Raw genomic sequence first — 16,467 nt, 5'->3', positions numbered from 1 at the left:
AATGCACATAGGTAAAATTAACTAAGTACGATTACAAGTTATTTGGAGGTTCGTTAACAAAAGTGGATAGTGAAAAAGATCTCGGCGTAATTATCATTAACCTCAAATCATCCAAGCAGTGTATTTCAGCCTCTGAGAAAGCAAATAAGATTCTAGGACTGATTGCACGATCTTTTGATTTCAAAAGTCCATCACTCATTAACAAGCTATATAAATCGTTAGTTCGTCCACATTTGGAATATGCTGTTTCCGTATGGTCACCGAATCTCATTAAAGACATTGACAGACTGGAAAAAGTACAACGGCGAGCCACAAAACTGATTCCAAATATCAAAAATAAATCATACGAAAATCGACTAAAACATATCAATCTGTTTTCCCTAAAAAAGCGTAGACTCAGAGGTGACTTGATACAGGTCTTTAAAATTCTAAAGGGAATTGACAACATCAAAAGTGACCAAATTTTCACATTGAATGAGAATCAGACAAGAAACAATGGTCTCAAACTGTCCGGAAATAGATTCAATTTGGAAGTGGGTAGAAACAACTTTGCCAACCGTGTAGTTAATGAATGGAATAAACTTTCTGCACAGGTAGTGCAATGTAGTTCAGTTCGAAGCTTTGAGAATCATTTACATAAACACCTAAGCAAGATGCTGTAATGATTATCATTTATTTTATATTATTTGTTTTTGTTTTGTTATCATTTCTCTGTTTGATTTTCAGTTATTATTAGTTATATGTCAATTTGAGAGGTCGGGGAGAAATCCCTTCGGGCTGCGTCAACTTTTGCTCACACATACTACCTCACCCCCCATCCACCCGCCCATTCCACCTCATGCTATCACAACATCATCCATATACAACCGTTCTCCATTCACCCCTGTCTTCTGTCCTCTCCCGTCCTTCCTCAACAGACATTCCCCTCTTCCCCAAAGCCCCCTTCACCCCATACATCCACCTCATCCTAGGACGTCCCCTCATGTTCAATCCCTCCACATCTGCCTTCCACACCTCTTTTACTCTTTCTTCACTCATTCTTTCCATGTGTCCAAACCATCCTAATATTCTTTCATCAACCCTATCTCCCAGCTCCTTTTCCACCCCTGTTCTCCTCCTCACCTCCTCATTTCTCACTCTATCTAGCCTAGTAACCCCCATCATACTTCTCAGACACCTCATCTCAAACACATTCAAACTCCTTCTCTTATGTTCCATGTTATGTTATGTTCCATGTTCTTATGTTCCAAGGGATTTCTCCCCGTCCTCTCATTTTATGCAATGGGGGGACGGAGAGGGGGGGTCGCCGATTTAATGAAGCGGCCTTGTTGTGGATGTGCTGTGTCTTGCGACACTGCTTCTGACCCAGGGCAGTGGACAAGGTGCAGGGATGACCCGTCATTCAGGAGGTGCTAAGATAAGAGGGAGGGTGGAGGGGTGTGGAGTGTATTCAGGGATGGAATGGGTGGGAATGATTTTATGCCTTTTTCTTTTTGGCTACCCCCCTTGTAAGGGGGAAAAAGCCTTGGTATATGTATGTATGTATATGTCAATTTATTATTATTTACTATTTACCTGTTTGTTTATTATTTAACTATACCTATGCATTTATTTATGTATTTTATTTGTTATTTACATTATTATAGTTTTTATTTATTATTTTATTATTATTATGATTTTTTCGCATCCGACCTAGATATGGACCAAAAGGTCTCCTGTCGGCATGCTCCGCCTTTGTAATCCTTTGTAATTGAACAGCAGTGGCGATATGACACATCCTGACGGAGTCCCACATTTAACTCAAACCATTCGTACTCTCCATTTCAAAATCTAACACAGGTTCAACTAATCACGTAAAAATATTGACAGCCCTTTACATCTTTCGGCCAATACTCTATATATATGCAAATTTTCCCACAGTACCTTGCTGTCTATCCTGTCATAAGCCTTTTCCAGATCCAGAGCCCCCCAAAAATAAATAAAATAAATCCTTACCTTTTGCTAAAGCTTTTCCACAGGTCTGCCTTACCACAAAAATCTTATCCAGGCAACTCTTACCTTCCCTAAACCCACAATGTTCCTCACCAATTACTCCCTCTGTTCTTCTCATAATCCCCTCAATTAAAATCCTGCCATAAGCCTTTTCAACTACACTCAACAAACTGATCCCTCTGAAACTACTACTCTCACATTTGTCCCCTTCTCCCTTGTAAAGCGGAACTATACAGGCATTCATCTAGTCCTCCGACACTCTCCTCTCCCTTAGATACACATTAAACAATCTCATTTGCAAGTCCGTTATTACTGTACCTCCCTTCTTCAGACACTCTGCATGTCACCCATCAAACCCAGGTTCTCTCATCATTTTCAAAACCACTTGCACCTCCCCTTTTCTTATTTTTCCTCCAATTTCCTCTCCCATGACCGTCCTTTTCTTAGCGCCTCCCACTGCTACCAGCAATCCCTCCCTATCCTTCTCCACATTTAACAGTTTTCTAAAATACTCTGCCCAGCTTCACCTTACTACCTCCTCTTCCGTTTACATCTGTCCATCTGCGCATTTTACCTTATCTCTGCTTGACTCCCCTCCCCTTCTTCTCTTAAGTTCCTTCCAAAATATATTTTTATTACTTCCATTTTTTTTTTGTCATACTCTTCCCCCATTTTGCATCTGCTCTCCTTTTTGCCTCCTTTATCTTATGTTTTGCTTCTCTTTTTTATCTCTAATGTTTCGTCCTACTTTGCAACCAGTCCCTGAATGCTCGCTTCTCTTCTACAACCTTCTTATCTTCATTATCCGACCACTCACTACCCTTCCCTCTATTCCCTCCCATCCTCCTTGTTCCACATAATATCTTTGTACACCTTGTCACTCCCTCCTTGTAACATCCCCATTCCTCTTCCACTCCAACCTCTACTCTATCCTTCACCACCTCTCACACTTCTCTCTCCTTCTCATTGTACCCCTGCTCATTTTCCTTCTCATTTAAGATTAACTCTAAGAATATCCCTATCTTCTGCCCTTTTTCTCTTTCTCCACCTATCATTTACTCTCAACTTACCAGTCTCTCCCTTAAGAACATAGACATCTAGAATTGTACATATTCTTCTCCTGGATACCATTACATGGACCATTAATGCCTTGTCAACCACCCTTCCATTAACCACCCTCTCCCATGTGTGTTTATGCTTCACTTTTTTTCTAAGCACTGTGTTAGCTATCATCAACTCCCTAAATACATCTCCACCATTAACTCTCCACCATGATTTTTACCTGGCACTCCACACTTTCTAACCACTCCGTCTATTGGTTCATCCCCTACCTTCCAATACCACTACACTGACATTCCTTCCAAAACTCTCAAAGCACTCATTTAAATCTCTCCAAAACGCTTCCCTTTTCCTCTACACTCCAGGTCCATATACGCTTACAAAGGCCCACATCTCTCTTCCCAGTTTCACCTTCTTCCACATCAACCTTGAAGAAACCTCATTCCATTCCATCACACCCTTTCCTATCTCCTCACTTACTAGTAGAACCACACCTTCCCTCCCTCGTCCTCTCCTCACTCCCGACACCCTCCCCACTATATTCCCATACTCAAAACCACTCCTCCCTTTCAATTTAATCTTACTTAAATCCAACACATCCATCTTCCTTCTCACAAACGTACTGCATATCTCTTTCCTATTACTTCCATCTGCACCACACCCACGAGCATTAAAAGACCCAAACCTTAGGATTATGTTGGGAAAAATCCTCCCAGACCCTCTTATGCTATGACTTCTCGTAGGGATATACCACATAGGGTTGCAGACAGCAGGATACCTAGTCCCATCACTCCGTCCCATTTCAGCCGCCTTTTACGACTCGAGTGAGAAAACTTGGTGGCAATATTCTTCATTTCCCCTGCCACAGGGGACAGAGGCAAAATGGAACTGTATACTAAAGAAGTGGTACAAGGCAGTGCCAAGAGGGGAGAACAGGATATCGGAGGGACAGTCGCAGTAAAATAAAGTAGCATAATTTTTCTATGAGCAGGTATTTCCTTTAACACAGACAAAATTGTGTGTTCCTCTAGTCCGTAAGGTTGCCCCATATAGTCCCTAAAGTATCGACTGCATGCATTTGAGCAAATTAAACCGCACATCAACTTACAGCCAATACCCCAAACGGGGTATCAGTCTCTTCCTTTCCTCCTGTTCCTGCTATATTTACCTATCCCCATTAGCCCTCCTTTCCCAGTCGCCTCTCCTCTACCTTCCTACCCTCAATACTCCCTCATACCCGTCCCATCTATAACTCCAATCCCCTCCTCCTCTTACTCCTCTCCCTCCTCGGACTGGTCTCGTCATTGTCATTTAGATAAAAGGATGTCACTACATATCACGTCCGTATATGGACGCGACAGAAAATAAACCCTCACGCGGACATAAGCAAGGAGACATAAATGGCTCAAAGGTAAACAAACGTGATCAAGTTCACGCAGGCCGGGTGGAGATTTGTGCTGGTCTTATATAGTATAACCGAGAGTGTGCATGGGCGAGCGTCCAAACATTACATCAACCACATACACACGCGCACGTATAGACACACACACACACACACTGGCGATGTGGTAGAGTTCCCGGACGCCACTACGGCGGTCCGGGTTCGACTCCCGACTAGGGTTTAAATAAATTCAGTAACGTTGCGCTGCGAGGCGTTACTCCAACTCTCGTGGGCGGGGAGCTGTGTGTGTGTGCTTGTAAGGTCACAGCATTACCCACAGATTGGTCATACATGAGCTCTGAGCTCTCTTCCGGGAGGGAAATAGCTATCGATCACGAGTCCAACACGTGATTCAAGACCATGGTGAATCACAAATAAGAAAAGTGGGAGAGGGAAGGTAAAAGTGTAAAAAAGAGTAAAAGTTGGAGGGATACAATTTGTTACATGAAGAGCTAAGGAGAACATGATTGAAGCCAGTAATGGATTTTTTTAATGAAAAAGAGAAATGAAAATGGGTAAGAGTAGGTGACCATCGCTAAATTATAGGAGAGATATAAATTGAATAAGATGATGAAAAAGTTCATCGTAAATCTGATTCCCGTACACTGGAGATAGACAGAGAGAGAGAGAGAGAGAGAGAGAGAGAGAGAGAGAGAGAGAGAGAGAGAGAGAGAGAGAGAGAGAGAGAGAGAGAGAGAGAGAGAGAGAGAGAGAGAGAGAGAGAGAGAGAGAGAGAGAGAGAGAGAGAGAGAGAGAGAGGGTGCAAAGAGCAGCAAACAAAATAGTTCCCAGCTTAGTTCACAGAACATATAAGGAAAGACTAGAACTGACAATATTAGAAGAAATAAGCAAGGTGATGTCTGAGGTAATCTGACAAACAGACAAAGACGACTTCTTAGTGGCGGACGGATGGAGAAATAGTGGAACATAGAATTTGAAGAAAAAAAAAAAACTATTTAAAATAGATTGAGAAATACATTTGTCATACAGCTTCATGGGATTGTGGAACATCATAAAAAAATAAATAGTACAGTCAGAATAACATGACCAAATTCAAAGCTAAAAACATGCAATCATGGGTGACAGTGAAGGGTGGAGAGTACCTTTGGAGAAATATACTACTGGATATGACCACTGAATATACAATGACTCAGTGGGTAAAGGAGAATACCAGATATAGAAACAATGAATCATGAAAGGTATGGAAGTCTTTGACAGAGAAGATTTATTACAGTGGGACAGAAGAAAAACAAGAGGACATGAGAAGAAACTCAAAAAATGATAGTTATAGAAGAGATCTGAAAAAGAATAGTTTTCCGCACAGAGTGATAGATGTCTGGAATAAATTGAACGAAAAAATAGTATGTGCAAAAAACATACAAGAATTTAAGAACAAATTAGATGCTGAGAGATACAAAGATGGGTCACTACGAGCATAGCTCCCTTCCCGTACAATATAACTAGGTAAATACGCACACACGGCTTCGAGGTGTGGTGTTTAACATCTCGGCATGTCACGCTGCGGTACCGAGATCGCGCCCCGTACAAGGGCTGAAAGCTCCTATGGATCGCAGTTACTGGTGAAATGATGCACTTCCAGCACAATACATCACCTTATCAATATACCCGAACATATTTCATAACACCGTTGAAGAACGCAACGAAGGGCATCTCGCCTTCTTAGGTGATCTTACCGATTCAGTGGGTTGTCTATCACAACCGACTTATAAGTCAAGCCTGCTAACAACGACACCACTGTAAGCGCCAAGGGCTTCTGCGCAGCCTGAAAATGTAGTATACAGGTAAATGCAGCCTTCGCCCTTAGAGTTATTACACATTGAAAATGACGTTCATTCAAGAATTGAATTGAATAATTGGGATTTATCTAGCGTCGGAACATCAATGGTCATTGACGCCGCGTTCATTCAAGAAGATTAAGATAAACTACAAAAACTGGCTAATGAAATTTAATACAAGTAAATGTAAGGCCATACACAACGGTAAAAATAACAAGTACGATTAAAAGTTATTTGGAAATTCGTTAACAAAAGTGGATAGTAAGAAGGATCTCGTTTTATTTTTTATTTTTTTCTAATGCAAATTTTTGCGCCGATTCCAAAAATGTACTTTTTCTACTATCGACCGTTTTAGTGACATAGAAAATTATACTAATATAAAGAAATGTATGGGGTACGGAAAACACATAATTGTGACTTTCATTGCTCCTTTTTTAAGGTTTATACTATAAATTTTGACGATCTTGACCATGGCTGGAGGATGCAAGAATTCACCAGATTCATTCTGTTATGTGTGTGGTTTCTATGTTGGACCTAAAAATGTATCACACAAAATTGTGAAGATAGTTTACAGTAGGAAATCACGTTCATCAGTGCATTTCTAGCGGGCTCTTATAACAGTATCAAACACTTTTATTCTTACATTTTCCATTAGTTTAAAAAGGGAATAGAAGTGCGATATATTGAAATGTGATATTCGTTTGTTCGTGTGCAATTTCATACCAGTGGTGTTTGTCAGGAGGATCGTTTCATACTTAATTTGTCGACATTTTGTTGGCGTTCACCGGCGAACTAAGCCAGGTAACAATTATTTCTGATGATTTTATGGTAGTTTATTTAGAAGTGCCTCTCTTATTACTTTGTTTATTGCATTAGCTGTTGAGGATATAGTATGTTAATGTTATTAACTTTATTAGAAGCTTTATGTTGTGTTTAAGCAATGATGAATGTTTGAATGTATGCATTGTCTCCTTTTCAGAATGTCAAAGAATAAGTTCAATAAAACCTAACGACAAGGTCTCTGGTGACTTCAATTTACCTCAAAAAGGACAAAATATTAGCTACTATTAATAGGCAATGTGACTATGATAAATATAGTATACTATTGCAGATATGTATAGTTTGTTTTGTATATAAAACCTCAGTTATCTTTTTAAATATCAGTGCTATGCAACATTCAATGGTATTTATGTAATCGGGAGAGAAAACATCCTAGGAAACACTCAAGATATTTAAAGAAACAAAACTAGTGTTAACCAGTGTTATCAGTAAAGATCTTAAATTATCTTTAGATTTTAAAAATCCGCCTATCATTAAAAAGCTACATGAATTGTTTGGAATATAAATATATAAATATTTTGGAATATGCTGTTTCCGTATGGCCATTCAATCTCAAGACAATGACAGATTAAAAAAGTACAACGGCGAGCCACAAAACTAATTTCAAATATGAGAAATCATACAAAAATCAACTAAATTATATAAATTTGTTTTCCCAAAATGGCAAATCTTGGGTGATTTGATACAGGTCTTTAAAATTCTAAAGGGAGCTGACAACATCAAAAGTGATGAAATTTTCACACTGAATGCGAATCAGACAAGAAATAATGGTCTCAAACTGTCAGGAAATATATTGAATTTGAAAATGGGTAGAAATACCTTCGCCAACCGTGTAGTAAATGAATGGAATAAAGTTCCTGCAGAGGCAGTGCAATGTAATATAGTATGAAGTTTTAGGATTCATTTAGATGACCACCTGAGCAATATGGTGTAATGCCTGCCATTTACTTTAAAGGCGTAATAGAAACTGCATTGCGGAGGTGCAACCTGGCTTGACGGGAAACATACACAACCACATGGTTCTCTTACAAAATGGGCACATGGAAATGCGACCAATTAATACAATAATTCTAATAAATTAATATGAAAAAATCATAGTATTTATATACAAAAGAGGAAAACATGTATTTCCCAATCTACTCACACGTACAATGCATGACAATCGTACAATGCCCTTAGCATGCACGTATACCACAACATTTCTCGGCCACCACGACTCGATGACCCCACCGAGCAAACAAACAAACAAAAATGACCAGGCAAGACAAAAGCAAGCCATATATAACACAGACCACACACAGTACAGGCTAATTACAAAAAAGTGGAAAAGAATTATGACATTAGCACACCCAGATACATAAACATAACATACATAATTGCATGACATAAGGACCATACATAGGAATATATATACAAAATAAGAATATATATAAATAAGAATTGTATATAAGTACAAGAAATACACAAAAGAACTGTATACAAATACAAGAAATACACAAAAGAACTGGCGCCAGTTAACATGAGACAAAAAGACAGCAATTGCCGGACGTCCGGAGCATGACACTTGAAAGCCGAACAAAAGTTACACATGATGTAAATTAATATATTCAGTAAATAAACAAGATATACACAATATACAAACAATACACTTAATAGAGAAACAAGATACAAAGTACAGGTCATATATTCAGTAGATAAACAAGATATACACATTATACAATAGAGAAACAAGATACAAAGTACAGGTAAAGACAAGCATGAATAATAACACGAGCAATGCACATATACAATTATGAAGACATAGGACCCCTTGAACGGAGGTTATAATTGTGAGTAGTAGATACAGAGAAATAGTTTGTACAGGGAGCCTTGGTGGGGGTTGAGTAAATGCAAGGATAGGCACTCTTGTCAACATGAACCTCTTTGCTCAGTCCCTGGGAAGGGTCAAAGACCCTGAATTTATTGGGATGCAACTCCCCAATAACAAAAAGGGGACCTGTAAATTTACAATTAAGTTTAGATTGGTGGTCAGGCATGCTCTTATAAACATGATCACCAATACTGATGTTAACAGGCTTAGCCCGGATATGCTGGTGTTTCAACATTTTGGCTTTGGAGACATCAAGTTGAGTGAACAAGTAGGACTATCAAGCACATCATGAGGGAGCCGTTTTTCCACTCTATAAATGACGTAATGAGGCGCGTCTTGCCAGTAGAGACATTAATGCTGTTAATACAAGCACTGACATGTGGAAGCCAATCCCCCTAAGATTCATGAAGGCTACTATCAACGTGCCTGAGTATATATTCGTCCTCTCTACAATACTATTGGACGCAGGGTGGAAAGCAGTCACGAATGTTTGCGTGATGCCGTAACTCTCACAAATGCTCATTCCTAAATTCCAACCCATTGTCACTAGGGAACACCGAAGGAGTAGTGTATGGACAAAAGCATGAGAAACAAAATCATGGACAGCTACTGGAGCAGACTTGCTACGCAAGGGAGCCAATATTACAAAACGACTAAAGTGGTCCACACACACAATGATATACACAGAACATTAGAGTACTACGAGGCAGTTGTAAAAGGGCTATACCCATAGTCTGAAAAGGGCGGGAAGGAGTAGGGTATTCTAAGATGGGAGCAGTGTGTGTAGAATCTATGTTCTGGGCACAAGAGCGACATTGGGCTACATGCGAGTTAATATCCAGTCGCATTTTTGGCCAATAATACTTCTTACGTGCCATAGCCAGTTTTGTCACGACCTGAATGACCAGCTTGAGGGTCATCATGAGCAAGGGAAAGAACAACAGGAACTAGGGACTCAGGGATCACTAGTTGTGCCAAATTCTGTTCAAACACTTCCACATTACGAATGAGAACCTTGCCCTGCAAGGAAAATTGGGACAGGGGAACAGGTAAATCTGATAAGGTGGTATCATCACCAAACTCCAAAGCATAAATAACAGCAGACCAAACAGGGTCCTCACGCTAATCTTTGGCCAGATCCTTCAGAGAGCTGTCAATTACTGCAACAGCAGCAACAGGGATATTACGTGAAAGTGCATCAACAGCATTAAGGATTGGGTTAAATTCCTCAATCGTGAGAAACCACCTGGCTAGGTGCCCTGAAAGAGTTTTGTCCTTGAAAAGCTAAGTGACAGCAGTATGGTCCGTGTAGACTGTAACAGGATATCCAAAATGATATCACGAAAATGCTTTACAGCCCACACCACTGCCAAGGCCTCCAAATGAGTAACAGAGTAAAGGGAAGGCTATAGTCCGGGAATGCCAACACAAGTGCTTCAGTAAGTGCAAGCTTCAAGGAACAAAAACTCTCCTGTTGAACATCACGCCACTGGAAGGAAGTGTCCTTCTTGAGGAGACATGTTAGAGGGGAAGCAATTGAAGCAAAATTCCTAATAAATGCACGATAGAACCCTGCTAGCCCAAGAAAGGAACGTACATGTTCAACTGACTTAGGTGTAGGGAAGTCCCTAACCACCTTGACCTTGTTGTCAGTAGTGTGAATGCCATGTTTGTCTACAACATGACCTAGGAATTGGATCCTAGACTTAAGAAAAGAACACTTGGGCAAATTGAGTTTCAATCCAGCATCAGCAAACCGTTGCAAGACCATGGAGAACTTAGTGAAGTGGCTCTCTACATCCTTGGAAATTAAGATTAAAGCATCCAGGTAAACAAAATGTCCATTGCCTAATAGGCCATGAAAAATTGAGTTAATCAAGCGCTGGCAAGTCAAGGGAGCATTCCGCAACCCCATGGGGCAACGAAACCATTCATAATGTCCATTGGAAGTTGATGAGGCCGTGACCTTACCCCTCCAGCGGTCTCTACCAAAAACCTGCTTTTAAGTCTAAGGTGGTGAACACCGTATTACCAGTGCCAATGGACTGGAAAAGGTCATTTAATACAGGCAAAGGGTAATGGTCTGGAATAGTCACCTTGTTAACTCGTCTATAATCAATAACAGGCACCAGGAGTAGCGAGTTCCATTCCGAGTGATACTCTTGTACAACGCCTTCATGTAACATGTCATCAACCAAGGGTTGTGCTATAAGCCGACGAGAGAGGGGTAACCTGTAAGGTAAGAGGGAACGTAAACAGGACGAGCACCTGGCTGAAGATCAAATCTAAGAACCACATGATCTGTAAATCCTAACGGATCACCAGGCAAAGCCAAAGCCTGACGGTGGGTCACTAACAGTTCAACGAGACGAGGCGCCTCATCAAGAAAATCAATCTCACCTACAAACGTTGCCAAATGAGCTGTGTCACTTGCTTGTGGAGGCTGCAGCACAGAAGCCGCAATGATAGAGGGCGAATCCTGGAAAGCATCAATGTCAACTACTTCAAAGGAGCCTAAGTGACTGCCAGGAGAGAGAGTGATAGGAGCACCCGTGACGTTGGTTACCATAGTTGTGGTAACATGATCCTCGCGAATAGTGGAGAAAGTCCCTTCCAAAGCAAGGCGACGAACATAAACATAGTCAGGCTGAGATAAAACGTCAGACCCAATTGGAGCACCTGAAATGCGCACCAGAACTCGAACTGTACTTGAAGGTCCAATGCGATGCTCTCTTACAACAGCAGTAACACAAGAAGGAATAGAAGAGTTAAGGCAAGGAGGTCTTTTCAAAGGCAACTGTACAACCTGATCATGCACAGGAGGGGAGTTACAAACTGGCCCATCTATTGCAGGAATAGCAAAATCACAGAAAATCACTACACGGCGACTAGGACATATATCAAAGCCATGTGCTGTAAGAGTATAAATGCCCAAGAGGCAATTACACATAAGAGCAATACCAGATACAACAACAAAAGTGACATGGAAAAATGAAGCATACGAGGAAAACCTTAAGGGAATGCAAACTATTACAAAAAGGAGATAAAGGGAGATTGTACAAATCCCGGAGAGCATAATAAGCTTTTCTTCTTATGAGACTACATTCTGCATCAGTATTTAAAGTGACTGAAATAGGTGTATTCTCTGTAAGAAATTGGAAGGTGAGTAACTGAGAAGACTCAGCAGCCACCAGAATTTTTCGTTCCCCAAAAAGTAGGAAAAAACTTTTTGACTGTACATAAAGTGAATATTTTAATTTCAAAATAAATTCTTGAACTACATTCATTCGAATACAGTACAAATAAAACATGGCAGAATTCTTCGTTGCTCAAAAGGGAGGAAAAAACTTTCATATGAAGGTTTTCTTTACACCAAAAACAAATGTGTTAAGGAAAAAATATACTGGCGCTGCGAGGAACGTGCCTGTTCAGGAAAAGCTGCAACTGTTGATGATGTGATAGTAACCACAAAAGCTCACAATGTACATGGACCAAATCCTGCAAGGGTTGAGGTCCAGCAATCGTTGTCCATCGCCAAAGAAACTTTGGAAGGGACATCGTAGATAATATGCCAAGAACTCTCCAGCCATATTCCAGAAGAGGTTCATGGATATCTTCCGGAAAAGTCGAGCATCAAAAGGATGATTCAGAGGCAGACCTTACCCTAACTGATCCTTACATCAAGACAAAACAAGGGATCCTTGGATCATGGCTGATATTAGTTTTGGCAACAATGAAATGTTCTAACAACAACCTGAAAAATTTATCAATTTTTTCGGTAGGCCTATGGTACGGCGATGGCACTTTTGACGTCACCCCGGGATTGTTTTATCAAATCTACACCCTGCATGCACCAGTGATGGGGCAAATGCTGCCTCTCCTTTTCGTGTTGACAACCAAGAAAACCGAAGACTCATATTGTCGTATCTTCTCAGCCATCCAAGAAGCTGCATCACAACGCGGTCTGGATCTGAGAGTCAATATTTACAGAAGTGATTTTGAACGTGCTGCGATGGAAGCTGCAAAGGATATCCTGTCTGTGCAGAAGGTCGAAGCCTGTTTCTTTCACTTTGCTCAAGCTCACTGGAGAAAGGTTGTGGATTTGGGTTTCAGTGAAATGTACGTGAACGACAGCGGTTTTGCACAGCTTTTGTTTCCCTTCCGTCATCTCAAGAGCCTTTCATGAACTTATTTCAGATATGCCTCCTGAATGTGACCCTTTCGTAAATTACATCAAAGAAACATACATCGGATACTATCAATACCAGTCAACGAACACCAATACATAGCCTCGCCATTTCTCTGCGTCGTGGATCATGGACAAAGCCAAGTTTTCCACTGGAGGTATGGAGTGTTTATTACCGTGTAATCCAGGAAGAACCGAGAACGACAAACCACCCTGAAGGATGGCATCGACGCTTTCAAGTAGTCGTTGGTAAGGCTCACCCAAGTATCTACGAGTTTATACTTCGTATACAAGATGAACAAACCCACATAGAAACTGTCCTCTCACAAGTCATCGCTGGACATGAGCCATCTAAATCAAGGAAGTCAGTTAGATAAACAAATAAACGGATATTGCGCAGTGTTTCCCAGTATGACGACCGATCCATTCAAGAATATGTTGAAGGTCTAACTTTTGATATTTCATATTGATTTTTTCTGATATAATGTATAACATCCATTAGTACCAATACTTGTATATTTAAATCTATGTATAAAAAATGTGAAAAGAAGTTTACATATAAAATAGATTATCAAATGAACATAAAACTTTGTTTTGAGTGATTTCATCACCAACTGGAATAAGGCAATCATTCAATCATTGAGGTGTCTTCGATAGTACAGTGTACATAGAAATAAACGTTAAACTTTAGTTTGTGTGATTTCATTATCAACTGCAATAAGGCAATCCCAATTCACTGTGGTTTCATTAATATTCCTCTAATTAATTTAATTGCAATTGAACTGGTATAAGTGACTGTTGTTTAAGTTGTTTTGTCTTCATTGTTATGTTAAAGAAGAAAATCATGCCGGCAATGATGGGTCGAGTGATTTGGGAAATATCGGTCTTTATTGCAGTTAGATTTTCTTTAAAACAATATCCATCTTCAAACAACCTCTTTTAGTCATGATTAGTCAAGTGCCACTAATATAAAAGGCACACATGACCGAGTAATCAGTGAAATGCATATTTCGACATTATGTCGCATTCTACCATCTGTCGTGTCGACATTTTCACCATTCGACATTCTGTCTTTCAAACGTTCTGTAGTAGACACATATAGGCCATGGGGCAAAATCGGTATTTTGTCAATTCGTGGTGACTCTCAAAGGCCAACTTAAATTATTTTTTATTTCAGAGAAAAGGTCATTTTCAAGTAAATTTCAAAAAGTTCCCACTTCAAAAGTTGCTCCAAAGTTTTTTACTAGCCCTTTTTAATCATACCATTAAGGCTTAGTTTAGCTTGTGGATAATAGGCGGCAACACTGTACTTTCTTAGTTTCCATTGTAAGCAATAGGGGGCTCGTGACACATTTGCCAATCAGCAAGATGGCAGCCCCCATTGATTGCTGCATTCACATTGTCTCTGAATAAAAAAGTGCTGTTTTACCTATTTCTGAGAACTGTTTGACAAAAATTAAGGAGTGTACTAAGAAATGGAAATATCTAGATGGTATACAACGTGCTGTTGCCGAGAAATTGTCAGAAACTTTTGAAGAGTGTGCGAACTTAGATGGACTTGGGTACCATATACAGTGCTACAGGAGGTTCACTGATAAGACGAAGATAGAAAGGGCTATCAAGCGTTGCGCAAAACTGAATAATACCATCCCTGAGGATGTCACTGCAACTCCACCTCGAAAAAGTGCTAGGCGCTTAACTCCTTCATGTTCTGCTGGCCTGAAACAACCGTCGGTATCAAAAAGAAATCGCCATGTGCTGCCAGAGCAGTGTATAACTTGCAAAGGGGAGAAATATGTCAAAGTTGCCCATTCAAGAACCCGACGACGGGAAGCCCTGTCCAGATGTGAATATGAATCAGGTAATTTAAACATAAACCCACAAAACAGGCCTGAATGAGACCTTGTCGTGATAACCAAGCCGGGAAACTTCCAACCACAGGCCTGTGCTGTAGGAGGGATATTTGCTTGGTTTTATTTGGACAATTCTACTGTATACTTTATTCATTCAAGATTGGAACTGTTATTAAGTGACAGTTATATTCAATATGATTAATTTTACAAATAACGTTTGTACATGTAGATTCAGAGATTTTTGCGTCCCACATGGAAAATTAAGGGACAAGAAAAAGTAATTGGCAGCTTCACCTTGCTACACTGAAACATGTTCTTCCATGGTTTTTTGGTTATGACAGGGTGAACTATTCAAGATATCTACCTGCACATATTTCAGAAATGGAAAACCTTGGAAATATCAACCCTGAAATTGGAAAAAGCTCCATGAATGGTGAATTTGTTGTCCAGAGGCAGGACAGATACGGGTTTTCCTCTGTTGCATGTGACATGGCCATTGAGCAAAATTGAAACAGTTAACAGAGACTTTAAAACCAAAGGTGGTATGAAAGGCCTTACACTGAATAAGAGAGCTGTGAACAGATGGTTGCTAAGCCATCACCAACGTGCTGCAATAGCCAAAGAATGCCAAAATACGGCTGAAAGGGGAAAAAAAGACCTGGATGAATAGAATTCAGAAAGATGAAAGTGTCATCGGAAATATTGATCATATTATGATGTCCACCTTGCTTCAAAGTCTGTGGAATTTGAAAGTTTGTTAGTCATAGTATACCAAGGTCGGTAATAGGAAAATTCACTGTATCATTCCTAACATCACCACTAGAGGGCAACCTTTTACTTCCTTATTACATAATTTTATATCAGCTGTAATAACATATCTTCAGTTACTTTAAAATGTTACACATTGCTTCTATATAATTCTTGCTTGTTTTTAAGGCGTTTTCACTATACTAACGTGGTGTTAATTAGTGGCTAATTACTAATTAAGGAGCAACTTTTTTGCGGGAACTTTGCATTTTCTGGCAGTCCTGACTGCTACAGACCTAAATCAAGTAGTATTCTCCTGCCCCTTGAAAGTCACCACGAACTAAAAAATTAAGCCCCATACCCATTTTGCCCCATGGCCTAATACCAAAAGGCTTCTTCACCCTATTACGTCACTATGTGTTAGTGATTGAATTTTAGCCAGGTTCTTATCAAATAAGAGGGAAGGAGAAAATTAAATGAACATTTATCATTTACAAAAAATTATTACTAGGAATCCTTATTTAAATATATATGTGAGATTATAAAATATCAATTAACATATAACATTTAGAACACAATATCAACTACGGAGGAAGCGAGAGAATATTATTTCACTGGATTTGAATATTCATTTTTTCTGTTGTGATCATCATTGTTTCCAAGAAAATTTCCTCACTTGAGGA

General features: G+C 39.8%; 1 protein-coding gene across 9 annotated transcripts in view; it reads right to left on the bottom strand.

Annotated features, from left to right (window-relative positions):
• Positions 1-16,467, bottom strand: part of LOC143035849 (shootin-1-like) — an 841,540-nt gene that overhangs the window by 603,238 nt on the left and 221,835 nt on the right. The window lies entirely within an intron of this gene.

Source organism: Oratosquilla oratoria, chromosome 19 (assembly GCF_046742065.1).
Source record: "Oratosquilla oratoria isolate Oo_2021 chromosome 19, ASM4674206v1, whole genome shotgun sequence".
Lineage (NCBI taxonomy): Eukaryota > Metazoa > Arthropoda > Malacostraca > Stomatopoda > Squillidae > Oratosquilla > Oratosquilla oratoria.
The sequence above is the reverse complement of the archived record's forward strand: the minus strand, read 5'-3'. Positions and strand labels throughout refer to the sequence as shown.